The sequence below is a fragment of the Bos indicus x Bos taurus genome, chromosome 11 (assembly GCF_003369695.1).
Source record: "Bos indicus x Bos taurus breed Angus x Brahman F1 hybrid chromosome 11, Bos_hybrid_MaternalHap_v2.0, whole genome shotgun sequence".
Taxonomy (NCBI): Eukaryota; Metazoa; Chordata; class Mammalia; order Artiodactyla; family Bovidae; genus Bos; species Bos indicus x Bos taurus.
Window position 1 is genome coordinate 30,107,753 of NC_040086.1, and position 15,188 is coordinate 30,122,940.

The 15,188-nt window shown below is 38.9% G+C and overlaps 1 long non-coding RNA gene across 1 annotated transcript in view; it reads left to right on the forward strand.

The window, feature by feature from the left end:
* The window catches only part of LOC113900728, a 79,162-nt gene that overhangs the window by 40,862 nt on the left and 23,112 nt on the right, over positions 1-15,188 (forward strand). The window lies entirely within an intron of this gene.

Genomic DNA, 15,188 nt, shown 5'->3' on the forward strand with positions numbered 1-15,188 from the left:
ACCATCAAACCAGCTTTACAACAAATGTTAAAGGGACTTAAATAGTCAAGAAATACAAGAGAAGGGGAAAGATCTACAAAATCAACCCCAAACAATTAAGAAAATGGCAATAAGAACATACATATCAATAATTACTTTAAATGTAAATGGATTAAATGCTCCAACCGAAAGACACAGATTGGCTGAATAGATACAAAAGCAAAACCAATATATGTGCTGTCTACAAGAAACCCACTTCAGACCTAAAGACACACATAGACTGAAAGTGAGAGGATGGAAAAACATATTCCATGCAAATGGGAAGCAAAAGAAAGCTGGAGTAGCAATCCTCATATCAGGCAAGACAGACCTTAAAATAAAGAAGATTACAAAGGATAAGGAAGGACACTACATAATGATCAAGGGATCAATCCAAGAGGAAGACATAACAATTGTAAATATCTATGCACCCAACATAGGATCACCTCAATACACAAGACAAACACTAACAGACATAAAAGGAGAAATTGACAGTAACACAATAATCGTAGGAGACTTTAACACCCCACTCACACCAGTGGTGCTGCTGCTGCTAAGTCGCTGCAGTTGTGTCCGACTCTGTGAGACCCTATGGACAGCAGCCCACCAGGCTCCTCTGTCCACAGGATTCTCCAGGCAAGAATACTGGAGTGGGTTGCCATTTCCTTCTCCTCACACCAATGGAGAGATCATCAAAACAGAAAGTTAACAAGGAAACACACCTTAAATGATACATTAGATGAGATGGATCTCATTGATATCCTCAGGACATTCCAAATGCAGAAGAATACACCTTCTTCTTTAGTGCACATGGAACATTCTCCAGGATAGACCACATCTTGGGTCACAAATCAAACCTCAGTAAATTGAAGAAAATTAAAATTGTATCAAGCATCTTCTTCAACCACAATGCTATGAGACTTGATATCAATTATAAGGAAAAAAACTGTAATAAACATAAACATATGGAGATTAAGCAACACGTTTCTAAATAACCAACAGGTTACTGAAGAAATCAAAAGGGAAATCAAAAAATTTCTAGAAACAAATGACAATGAAACATGACAACTCGAAACCTATAGGATTCAGCAAAAGCAGTTTTAAGAAGGAAGTTTATAGCAAGACAATCCTACCTTAAGAAACAAGAAAAACATCGAATAGACAACCTAACTGTACACCTAAAACAACTGGAAAAAGAAGAAAAAAAACACCAAAATTAGTATAAGGAAAGAAATCATAAAGATCTGAGCAGAAATAAATGAAAAAGAAATAAAAGAAACAATAGTAAAGATTAACAAAACTAAAAGCTGGTTCTTTGAGAAGATTAACAAAATTGACAAACATTTGGCCAGACTCATCAAGAAAAAGAGAGAGAAGAATCAACTCAACAAAATTATAAATTAAACAGAAGCAGTTACAACAGACAATGCAGAAATACAAAGGATTATAAGAGACTATTATGAACAACTATATGGCAATAAAATAGATAACCTGGAAGAAATGGACAGATCTTTATAATAGTTCAATCTTCTATGACTGAACCAGAAAGAAACAGAAATTATGAACAACCCAATTACAAGCCCTGAAAATTGAAGCTGTGATCAAAAATCTCCCAAAAAACAGCCACCCAGGACCAGATGGCTTCACAGGAGAATTCTATCAAACATTTAGAGAAGAGCTAATGCCTATCCTTCTAAGACTCTTTCAAAAAATTTCAGAAGGAACTCATTCTATGAGGCCACCATCACCCTGATACCAAAACCAGACAAAGACAACACAAAAAAAGAAACTACAGGCCAATATCACTGATGAACATAGATGCAAAAATCCTCAACAAAATTTTAGCAAACAGAATTCAGCAACACATCAAAAAGCTCATACACCGTGATCAAGTTGGGTTTATTCCAGGGATGCAAGGATTCTTCAATATATGCAAATCAATCAAGGTGATATACCATATTAACAAACTGAAAGATAAAAAACCATATGATAATCTCAATAGATGCAGAAAAAGCCTTTGACAAAATTCAGCACCCATTTATGATTAAAACTCTTCAAAACATGGGCATAGAAGGAACCTACCTCAACATGGTAAAGGCCATATATGATAAGCCTACAGCAAACATTATTCTCAATGGTGAAAACCTGAAAGCATTCCCCCTAAGATCAGAAACAAGACAAGGGTTCCTGTGTTGCCACTATAATTCAACACAGTTCTGGAAGTCCTAGCTATAGCAATCAGAGAAGGAAAAGAGATAAAAGGAATCCAGATCAGAAAGGAAACAAAGCTCTCACTGTTTGCAGATGACATGATACTGTACATAGAAAACCCTAAAGATATTATCAGAAAATTACTAGAGCTAATCAGTGAATTTAGCAAAGTTGCAAGATACAAAATCAATACAGAGAAATCACTTGCATTTCTATATACTAACAATGAAAAATCAGAAAGAGAAATTAAGGAATCAATCCCATTCACCATTACAACAAAAAGAATTAAATATCTAGGAATAAACCTACCTAAGGAGACAAAAGAACTGTACACAGAAAATTATAAGACACTAATGAAAGAAATCAAAGATGACATAAAGATGGAGAGATATTCCAAGTTCCTGGGAAGGAAGAATATTGTAAAACTGCCTATACTACCAAAGGCAATTACAGATTCAATGCTATTCCTATCAAATTGCCATTGACATTTTTCACAGAACTAGAACAAAAAATTTCAGAATTCATGTGGAAACACGAAAGACCCCAAATAGCCAAAGCAGTCCAAAGAAAGAAGAATGGAGCTGGAAGAATCAACCTTTCTGTTTTCAGATTATACTACAAAGCTACAGTCATTAAGGCAGTATGGTGCTGGCACAAAAATAGAAATATAGACCAATGGAACAGTATAGAAAGCTCAGAAATAAACCCATGGATGTATAGACACCTTATATTTGACAAAGGAGGAAAGAGTATGCTGCTGCTGCTAAGTTACTTCAGTCGTGTGTGACTCTGTGCGACCCCATAGACAGCAGCCCACCAGGCACCTACATCCCTAGGATTCTCCAGGCAAGAACACTGGAGTGTTTCCATTTCCTTCTCCAATGCAGGAAAGTGAAAAGTCAAAGTGAAGTCGCTCAGTCCTGTCTGACTCATAGCGACCCCATGGACTGCAGCCTACCAGACTCTTCTGTCCACGGGATTTTCCAGGCAAGAGTACTGGAGTGGATTGCCATTGCCTTCTCCATGCAAGAATATACAATGGGGCAAAGACAGCCTCTTCAATAAATGGTGCTGGGAAAACTGGACAGCTACATGTAAAAGAATGAAATTAGAACACTTCCTAACACCATACACGAAGATAAACTCAAAATGGATTAAAGACCTAAATGTAAGACCAGGAACTATAACACTCTTAGAGGAAAACATAGGCAGAACACTCGATGACATAAATCAAAGCCAGATCCTCTATGACACATCTCCTGGAGTAGGGGAAATAAAAACAAAGTAAACAAGTGGGACCTGATTAAACTAAAAGCTTTTGCACAGTAAAGGAAACTATAAGCAAGGTGAAAAGACCTTCCCTCAGAGTGGGAGAAAATAATAGCAAATGAAACAACTGACAAAGGATTAATTTCCAAAACATACAAGCAGCTCATACAACTCAATACCAGAAAAACAAACAACCCAATCAAAAAGTGGGAAAAAGACCTAACAGACATTTCTCCAAAGAAGACATACCAATGGCTAACTAACACAGGAGAAGATGCTCAACATCACTCATTATTAGAGTTGAGCATTAGATCCTCAACGTCACTCATTATTGATTCAAATCAAAAGTACAATGAGATATTACCTCAGACCTGTCAGAATGGCCATCATCAAATAGTCAACAAACAATAAATGCTGGAGAGGGTGTGAAGAAAAGAGAACGCTCTTGCAGTGTTGGTGAGAATGTAAATTGATACAGCTACTATGGAAGACCATATGAAGATTCCTTTAAAAACTAGTATTAAAAGCACCATATGACCCAGAAATCCCACTCCTAAGCATATACCCTGAGGAAACCAAAATTGAAAAAGACACATGTATCCCATTATTCACTGAAGCACTATTTACAATAGCTAGAACATGGAAGCCACCTAGATGTCCATCGACAGATGAATGGATAAAGAAGTTGTGGTACATATACACAATGGAATATTACTCAGTCATAAAAAGGAGTGTCTTTGAGTCAGTTCTAATGAGGTGGATGAACCTAGAACCTATTATACAGAGTGAAGTAAGCCAGAAAGAGAGATAAATGTCGTATTCTAACACATATATACGGAATCTAGAAAAATGGTTCTGAAGAATTTACTTACAGGGCAGCAGTGGAGAAACAGACATGGAGAATAGACTTATGGATATGGTGAGAGGGGAGGAGAGGGTGAGATGTATGGAAAGAGCAACATGGAAACTTACAGTACCATATGTAAAACAGATAGCCAACGGGAATTTGCTGTATGGTTCAGGAAACTCAAACAGGGGCGCTGTATCAACCTAGAGGGGTGGGATGGGGAGGGAGATTCAAAAGGGAGGATATATATGTATACTTATGGTTGATTCATGTTGAGGTTTGACAGAAAACAGCAAAATTCTGTAAAGCAATGATCCTTCAATTAAAAAAAAAATTCCCTGTTTGCTATACAGTTCTGGAAATGTGTCTTTCATTCTCTCATTAAGGAGACTCAGTCAAGGAGGTGTGTAGCAGGTGCTGGGGACATGGGTTTTGGAGATTGGTCAGGCTTGGGTTCTAATTCTATCTTTGCTAAGTATTAGCTCTGGGACCCATGGTGAGTTAATTAACCTCTCTGAGCTTTGACTTTTCTATTTACAAAGAGAGATGATAACAGATATCTCAGATATGTTATGAAGGTTAAACTACATCCTGTATACAAAACAATAGAACAGTGGTGCATGGAAATTGTTCAATAAATATTAGTTTCCTCTGTACCCACACATTACCTTCCAGATTCCTCCCCCAGTAATCTGGCTTCGAGATGCATCCTAGCTATGTTTGCTGTTTTATAAATTTACCAGGAAGATGGAGCAAGCCTGCTGCTTACCTGGATTAATTCATGTTCTTGCAAATGAGTATTGCGTTGCAGGGCTAAGACAGTCAAAATCAGGAAAGGAGGGAATGATGTTGCCCATACTCCATTTTGAGAATAAGAGCTGTTGATTTTAGAGAGGTCAGTTATGAAGCTGCCTCTGAGAAGGCAGGAACAGGATGCAAGGATGCCTGGGCTCCGCTGTTTACATGTCCTGTTTCCCCAAAGGACTTTTTTTTTTTTTTTTTTTATGACCACATAGGCATAGAATCTTTTTGAAGCAAAGCTGATGTTTATTTCAGATGACCTATTTCTAGGTGCATTCTCAGATCTCACTGGAAGAAGCCACTGGCTGAAGAATTAATCAGTTGTGAAGGGCTGAGCTGATATCTGTATGATAAACTAATGGGAGGTGAATCTGGTTTTTACATGACCCTTACTTGGAGGAGAATATAACTCATCATTTATTTAGTGTTAAGTTTTTCTTTAGCTACATGATTTAAATTTCTTTAGCAGAGAGAGGTCAAAGTTCTGGTACAGATCCCTTAGTTAGAGCTCAGATGCCAAATAAATCTGGAAGGGTTAACAGACTGATATTTCTATAAATGTGTAAATTGCTGAGTGCATGAGTGAGGTCTAGTAGTGATCAGAAGGAGGTGATCACAAGGGAACCAGATTCCTAAACAAGACATGTTATAGAGGAGAAAATGACATGTATAATGGGGAGGCTGCAGACCCAGAAATTAACTTCTTGGTTTTCCCAAAGTGAACCTTATCTGGATTCATTCAATCTTTCAATAAATGTTTTAGCGAGCATTTACTATAGAGTAGGTTCTGTACTGGGAATTTGGATTATAAGGCAGGGCCTTTATTGGAAAATCCTTTATATTGTATAGAGTTCTGAGCCCAATATACCTCCTATAGCTTAGATCCTGGAGCTCAGAAGCCTGAATTCTAGCCTAACTAAGCTTAGCTGTAGCCAACCTGTAGACTTGTGAGTATGAGAATAGGGAGTGTTATTGTAAGCCTCTGATTTGGGGGATAGTTTGTTACATGATATCATTGTGACAATAGCTAACTAATATATCGTGATACGTTTGGATTGTCTTTTAAGAACATTAGGGAGCCACTGAAGAATTTTAATCAAGGGAGAGATTGGTAACCTTTGGACATTAGAATGATCTCTCTGGCTATAATAGATTCAAAGGTGGCCATTTCTCCTTCAGCTTGGGCAGCAGAATGAGGCATTTTGAGCAGTAACCAAGGCTTAAGTAGCTACTGGTCTAAAGATAAGGACAGCCAAGTAGAGCATATCTCCCAACCAACTACAGCTTGAAGCCTGAAGAATGGATTAAAGGTAGCAAGACTAGACTCAGAGAAATCAACAAGAAGATTGTTGCAATCATGTAGACTTGAACTTGGGAAGTAACAGTAAAGGAAAGAGGGTAACTTAAGTGGTGGAATTGATTGGTTCTGGTTAGAGGAAAGGAAAGTTAAGGATAATTTGCTTCGTCAATGGGAATAGATGAAACTATCCTTCATTCAGAAGAAAAAACATCTTTTCAGGGTGAGATAGCAGCAGAGGCAGGCATGTAGGTTCATTTAAAATATATTGAATTTGTGTGTCCAAATCATGTCCAAGAAGATACAAACAGAACTCCAAGAATGGGTGATGGAAGAAGCCTTCAATTAATGAAAATGAGCACCGCCCCCTAATTCAATAGACATGAGTTTGAGCAAGCTCCAGGAGATGGTGAAGGACAGGGAAGCCTGGCATGCTGCAGTTCATGGAGTCACAAAGAACTGGACATGACTGAGCAACTGAATGACAACAACCCAGAACGAGCCTTTCCATTGAAAATGGAAGTAAGGAAAAGTTTCAAAAAAGATGAGTACAATGAGATGTTGAAAATTTTTTTTCCAGAATCCCAAAGAGCCAGAGCCTGGGCAGACTGGTCAGAGTCACCTCAAGAGAGAAGCATTAGGAAGTGAGCTACAATTCACTGGTCCATAGTGTTGAAGGTCACAGGGCGCGAGCAGGGGCTTTGGATGACTCTGAGTTAGGAGATGGGTTGTAAGATCACTGAACTGGTAAACAGTATTATGTGAACATGGTGAAGGGGCCAAGGTGAGTATCCTGGCTGTCAGAGGCTCCTTAGAGACAAAATACAGAGTGCAAAAGGAACAGATAAGGCCAAAGCAATGAGTGTTGCATTTGCATGATCCTTAAGGATGGTCTCTAGGCTCTTTAGGTAGAGAAATTGAGGGTTTAGGGCTTAGGTCAAGTTACTTAAGTCTCTGATGGTCAGAGGGACACCCAAAGTCACAGCTCAATTATGTAAGTTTGTTGGGGATGGCATTTGGGTGAGGTTGAACAGAGCACCGATTTTGTTGAGGCTGTTTCCATCTTATGACACGATCAGTCACACACACACATTTATATATATGTGTATGTGTGTGGACCTCCCTGGTGGCTCAGCAGTAAAGTATCTTCCGCCAATGCAGAAGATACAGGTTCGATTTCTGATCTGAGAAGATCCCCTGGAGAAGGAAATGGCGATCCACTCCTGGGAATTCCCATGGACAGAGGAGCCTGGCAGGCTACAGTCCATGGGGTCACAAAGAGTCAGACATGAATTAGTGACTGAGCATGTGTACGTGTATGTGTGTATATATATATATATATATATATTTTTTTTTTTTTCTTTTTTTCCTAGCTAAGTAGGATGTAAAGTCATTCACTATGAGTTTGGGGGTGGTGGTGGAAGCACTGAGGGTTTGAGGAGACCAGTGATGGTGAGATCCATGGGGTTGTGTGATTAATCATCTTCAGAGGAGCTCTATATTTAAGATGCAGGGGCCTTGGGAGGCTGAGAGTTGGCTTACCCCATTTGGAGTTTCACCAGGTGGGTTTAGCAGAGAATAAGCAAGAATGGGGATGGTGCAAATCAGAAAAAGAAGGATATAATTTATGGATCACTGATGGACATTTTCCATATTGTTGGGGGAGTGTGCAGGGGAAAATCTGGATTTATAAATATATAAATTAGGGTAAGGTCCTTATTTCAAGTCAAGTTTATCTGACTAAGTGTTTTTTATGCCCGTGTGTGTGTGTGTGTGTAGTTGCTCAGTCATATCTAACTCTTTTCAACCCCAAGGATTGTAGCCCGCCAGGCTCTTCTGTCCATGGGTTTCTCCAGGCAAGAAAACTAGAATGGGTAGCCTTTCCCTTCTCCAGGGGATCTTCCCAACCCAGGAATCGAACCCAGGTCTCCTGCATTACAGGAGGATTCTAAACTGTCTGAGCCACCAGGGAAGCCCTTTTAAGGCTCTACTATATATTTAATTTCACAACTGACAAACTCATATCAAACTTTAAATGATGAATTCAAACCGTAAGTCAGTAAAATCTCATTTTTGTCTAATTTTTCATAACCATGTGATTTGTGCAAAGTGAGGGACACCTGTGCCCAGACTTCACAGAAAGCTTGTAAAGACATGTCACCAAATTAAAAAAAAAAAAAAAAATATATATATATATATAGCAATAACAGCCCCCTTAAAGGTCCATCTAGTCAAGGCTATGTTTTTTCCAGTAGTCATGTATGGATGTGAGAGTTGGACTGTGAAGAAAGCTGAGCACCGAAGAATTGATGCTTTTGAACTGTGGTGTTGGAGAAGACTCTTGAGAGTCCCCTGGACTGCAAGGAGATCCAACCAGTCCATCCTAAAGGAGATCGGTCCTGGGTGTTCATTGGAAGGACTGATGCTGAAGCTGAAACTCCAATACTTTGGCCACCTCGTGCAAAGAGTTGACTCATTGGAAAAGACTCTGATGCTAGGAGGGATTGGGGGCAGGAGGAGAAGGGGACGACAGAGGCTGGATGGCATCACTGACTCGATGGACATGAGTCTGAGTGAACTCCGGGAGTTGGTGATAGACATGGAGGCCTGGTGTGCTGTGATTCATGGGGTTGCAGAGTCGGACACGACTGAGTGACTGAACTGAACTTAACTGTGGCTCAGCTGGTAAAGAATCTGCCTGCAATGCAGGAGACCTGGTTTTGATCCCTGGGCTGGGAAGATCCCCTGGAGAAAGGAAAAGCTACCCACTCTATTATTCTGGCCTGGAGAATTCCATGGATTGTATAGTCCCTGGGGTCGCAAAGAGTCGGACACGACTGAGCGACTTTCACTTTCACTTTCATCTACCAGGGAACTGGAGATCAGCAAGTATTGTCATCTCCATATTGCCAGTGGGAAACTGAAGCAGGTTAAGACTGCACCATTTCTTCAAGGGTCCTTTGTATTCCAGAGCATGCCAATTTCTGAATATGTGGTATATCATATAAACTTACAAACAAGAGCAGTGAATAAATAAGCTATTTTTTATTAATATTTATGAAACCCCTGTGTCATGCTATAGCCTATGGTGAGTGCTATAAATTATTGAAATGAAGATGTGTGATGTACATTCCTGGACTTAAAACTCCTATAATCTGGTTAGAGAGACTGAAACTCAACATACTAAAAGTTTGCAAAGAATATTGCAATAAATAACAATTTGAGACAATGACAGGAAAAGTCCCGAGGCACGTGTGAGGCGACCAGTGAGCGAGATAGACAATAAATCGAAGGGAAGGGAAAAGGAGAGGTCAGAATGGGCTAGAGTTGGCAGAGAATACTTGGGGTAGGGGTGGGAATTTAATTGGACCTTGAGAGTCATCATTATCATCTTGCTTATAAAAAAGCAGCTGTATAAATATGAACCATCACGAGTCTCCTCTTGAAAGGACACTTTCAGACAGAAGTCTGAAAAGAGTCCTTTTTGAGTAAGTGGCAAGAGGAGGAGGCGATGGGAGAAAGGGCTGTGAAGACTAACTTTATTAAAATCTTGTTTCCCTCGCCTGTCCTGGGAACTGGCTTTGCTAGGTTAGTTTGAGTTCCCTCAGGATTCTTACTACCTCATATCTGACCTGTGCCTAAAATCTCTGCACCTGTGACATATGTGGGTGAACTCTGCAAGTGCTTTAGTTTTTGATGTTCTATTATACTTTGTTCCTTCATGAAGAAAAAGTAAGAGAACTCTTTCTTGGGTTGGCAAAACGCTGTGGCCTGGATAGAACCACAGCAGGGCAAGGTGCCACTACTCTTCACTTCTCAGTTAGAAAGCTGTTGGTCAAGTGTTCTGAGAATACAGTTGAGTTCCCACTCATCTGAAGACTGGATGGTCAGTTGATAGAGATAGAAAGGTCACTGAATAGTGGCCATCACTAGAGTCCTCTGAACTCTTACAGGGTACTTTCCAGGGAGCAGACTCACACTGGAACAACTCTTTAAGAATGGGTCCTTATGGCATAAGAAACTATATTCAATACCATGTAGTAACCTATAATGATGTGAAGAACTGACTCATTGGAAAAGACCCTGATGCTGGGAAAGATTGAAGGCAGGAGAAGAAGGGGATGACAGAGGATGAGATGGTTGGATGGCATCACTGACTGGATAGACATGAGTTTGAGCAAGCTCCGGGAGTTGGTGATGGACAGGGAAGCCTGGTGTGGTGCAGTTCATGAGGTCACAAAGAATCAGACATGACTGAATGACTGAACTGACTGAACCGATAATGGAAAAGAACATGAAAAATATCTATCTCTGAATCACTTTGTTATACACCTGAAACTGATACAATATTGTAAATCAACTATACTTCAATAAATTTTTTAAATAAAATGAGTCCTTGGCATCTGTGACCTGAACCTAGCAGTTCTGAACTTGTCCATTCCCTTATAGGTTTGCAAATACACACTCACACTGTCTTTATTCCTTTGCACAAAAACCTCAGTCTCTTATTATCTTCTATAACGAAGCTAGAAGATCCATAAAGAGGAGCTTATTTGTTCATTAAATGGAAGCATTCAGTAATCTAAAGCTCTATATTTAGAAACACAGTTGACTTGTGATCAAAAAGAGGACCAAGGAAACACAGGAAATTCCCTTTCCACTCATAACATAAAATCTCTAGGTATGAAAAATATTTTTCTGAGTCTATAGCTGACCTTGTAAGAAATAGAAATTTCCAGGTGTCAGAAATTAAGAGTGAATTCACAGAGGTGAGTGCTACTTATGTCTTATGAGCAATCCCAGCACCTTAGAGTATGGATTTTAACAGCTGGAAAGGGTGGCAGTCAACTCTTCAGGTCTGTGCATAGTGTAAGCTATAGCTGGGCTCCTTAAAGAGCATGGATCAGGCTCCCGTCTTGGCCTTGAATATCCAGAGTCAGCTAAGAGAAATAAAGATCCTTATTCTGTGCTGCCTATGCAGTCTCAAATTCTCACAATAACCTCATTTTGTAGAAGCCCTGTGCCAAGAATTTAAACTAAATATTTATGTGGAATCAGTGAATCCCATTGACACCCTAGCAAACATAGCCATGCAAAAGCTTGATGGAGTCTTAACCACAATCCAGGACACAATGCAAAAGAGACTTTAATATTCTTTCAGATGTTTAAAAAAAGAGAGGAAGGACAAAACTTGTAGGTAGGAACAGGATATCATGTTTAAAAAGAAGGGATTTGAAAAAAAATCATGCAGTACAGTAGATTGTATCTTTCAAATTCATTGCTTATAGTTGGTATCAACAATATTTTCCATCCCATGTGCTATTCTCTTACAACATGTCTTTTATACTCCTTCCATTGAGAGGTGGGGTCTGTGCCTCTTTCCTTGAGCAATATGGTTGTGATTCATTTGTAATTAATAGAATCTGGTATAAGTAGTGCTGTGTGACTTCTTGAGGCTATGTCAGAAATGTGAGACAGTTTTTGTTTTGTTGACTGGATCACTTGTGCTCAAGTCCTGAGCTGCCATGCAAGGAGTTCAACTGCCCAGGAGTTGTCAGGCCCATGTAAAATTCCTATATGCAGAGGTTCTGAGGCTACATAAATAAGGAGAGCTATCTGGCTATCCATCACTTCTCTAGTCCTCTGCTCTTCCAGCTTTAACCACTGTCTGAATGCAATTGCAAAAGAGACCCTAAGCCAGAATCTCTTAACTGAGCTCCATCTGAATTCCTAACCTACAAAATCATGAGCAAAATAAATGATTGGTTTATGATGCTATGTTTGGAGATAATTTATGTAGCAATAAATAATTGGAACATAACAGAAATTCTAAAAGTAAAAGTAACAAGAAAACTGGATTAAATAGATTAGCTGAAGAGAAAATTACAGAATTAGAAGGTATACGTGAAGAAATCATACAGAATGCACAGCACAGAGAAAAAAATGGAAAGAGAAATTATGAGACATGGAGACTGAAATAAGAGTTTGAATAAAACATCTATTCAATTTGCAATTTAGGGATTGCAATTGCAATTGCAATCCCATTTAGGGATTGCAAAGAAAGAAAATAGAAAAAGAAGGGGATCAAATGTACGAAGAGATAATGGTTGAAAAATTTCCAGAACTGAAGAAAGACCTGAGTCCTCAGGTAGAAATTGTAGGAATGCAGTAAATACAATAAACAAAAACAAATCTAAATCTAGACAAGGTGTGGAATAACATAAAGTCACCTATGATTTCTGGAAGGGAGGAGACATGGAAGCATGGAGGGGAATCAGAATCCAATTATTTCACTTGTCATTTAAGCCTATAATTGCCACTAAACTGACATGGTTTCAGTAGACATAGCTTGCCTTGGCTTGAAAATAGTCCTCTCTGAGTGAAGTCCAGTGATATAAATCACTAATACTTTAAATAACAGCAGCATGAATGATATATAGTGTTTAGCAGTGTGTGTGTATAACTTAAAAAAAAAAGAACCGTATGCTACTACCAGCCCTGGTCTAAATTAAGAAGTTGATAAAGTTCAATTTCTGCATCTGGCTTCCTTCTTGTCCTTTAAACCTCGAGTGTATGTCCACCTTCTTTTCACAGGCACGCAGGGTCATCCTGTTGTCCCTGAAGGATCCTCTAAATAAAATGTTTTTTTACACTAACATCTAAAAGACAGCCAAATGTGATTTCTCCCAGTGTAGCTGAGGTGATTGTGGATTCCTTTACAGTTGTAAGAAACAAAACAGAAATCCCATGCATCATTTACCTACTTTCTCCTAATGACAACATAGTGCAAAATTAGAGTACAATAGCAAAACAAGGTCATTGAAAGTGATATTCAAGATACAGAAGATTTCCACCACCACAGATATTCCTTACGTTGCCTCATGATAGCCTTATCTACTTTTCTCCCACTCCCACCACTTCCTTAACTCCTGGAAACTATAAATCTATTCTCCATTTCTAAAATTTTGTCATTTCAGGAATGTTATATAAAGAAAGTCATACAGTATGTAACCTTTAGGGACTGGCTTTTTTAAATTCAGCATGCTTCTGTGGGGATTTATCCAAGTTGTTTCGTATATCAGTAGTTCATTCCTTTTTACTGCTGAATAGTATTCCATGGGATGAATGTACCAGTTTGCTTAACTATTTAAACATTGAAGGACATTTGTTCTCCCAGTTTTTGGCTATCATTACTATAACCATTCATGTGCAAGTTTTTGTGTGAATGTGAATTTTCATATTTTGAGATAAATGCCCAAGAGTTCAACTGCATGGCGGTATAGTAGTTGCATAGTTGTTGCTGTTTTTTTAAAGAAATTGCGAAATTATTTTCTAGAGTGGCAATCCCATTTTACATTCTTACCAGCAATGTATGATGAATCCAATTTCTCCATGTCCTCACCAGCATTTGGTGGTGTCATTATTTTCTGTTTTGGCCATTCTGATAGGTGTGTAATGATGCCTCCCTGTGGTTTTAATTTGTATCTCCCTAATGGCTAATGAAATGGCACCCCACTCCAGTACTCTTGCCTGGAAAATCCCATGGACGGAGGAGCCTGATAGGCTGTAGTTCACGGGTTCGCTAAGAGTCGGACACAACTGAGCAACTTCACTTTCACTTTTCACTTTCCTGCATTGGAGAAGGAAATGGCAATCCACTCCAGTACTCTTGCCTGGAAAATCCCATGGATGGGGGAGCATGGTAGGCTACAGTCCATGGGATCACAAAAAGTCAGACACGACTGAGTGACTTCACTTTCACTTTCAATGGCTAATGAAGTAGAACATTTTTTTTTCGTGTTTTATATGCTATCTGTATATTCTTTTCCGTAAAATGTCTGTTTATGTCTTTTGCTTATTTTCTAACTGGATGTTTGTTTTTTACCATTGCATTTTGAGAATTCTGTATATATTTATATACATGAAAAAAATGTTCTTTGTATATTTTAGATACTAGTCCTTCTTGGATATGTGTTTTGCAAATAACTTCTCCCACACTATAGTTTGTCTTTTTATCCTCTTAACAAGGTCTTTGAACAAAAGTTACACATTTTTGTGAAGTCCTACTTACCAACTTTTTTTTAATGGATTGTACTTTTGAGGGTCCTAGGGTAGGGCTTTTTTTTTTTCCCTATTGTATTTGGCTAGAGTAGAGCAACATTGTCTAGAAGTTCTTTATTTCCTTGGTCTTTGGAGAGAGCAAGCTTTTGTTGGATTTTTTTTTTTTAATGTCCGTACTTATTGGCATTTCCATGTTGCCTTCTTCTTTAGCTCCCAGTCTGGAGTATATGAGGCACAAAGAAAAAGTCAGAGAACTCACCACCTTGTCATTCCTTGAGCCCTGAAGTCCCTAACCAGTCTGCTTTCTTATTCCTACTATTCAGATTTCTTATGTTTTTATATTGTTTATATCTATTTATTTTATGTAAAATATATTACATGTTATATATTTTAACATATGATTTATTTGTGTTTATTTTATATATAGTGTTCAGAGTTTTTAGTTGCATTTAGTAGGAAGAATTGGAGAAGGCAATGGCACCCCACTCCAGTACTCCTGCCTGGAAAATCCTATGGATGGAGGAGCCTGGTAGGCTGCAGTCCATGGAGTCGCTAAGGGTCGGACACAACTGAGCGACTTCACTTTTGCTTTTCACTTTCATGCATTGGAGAAGGAAATGGCACCCCACTCCAGTACTCCTGCCTGGAGAATCAAGGCATGGGGGAGCATGGTGGGCTGCTGTC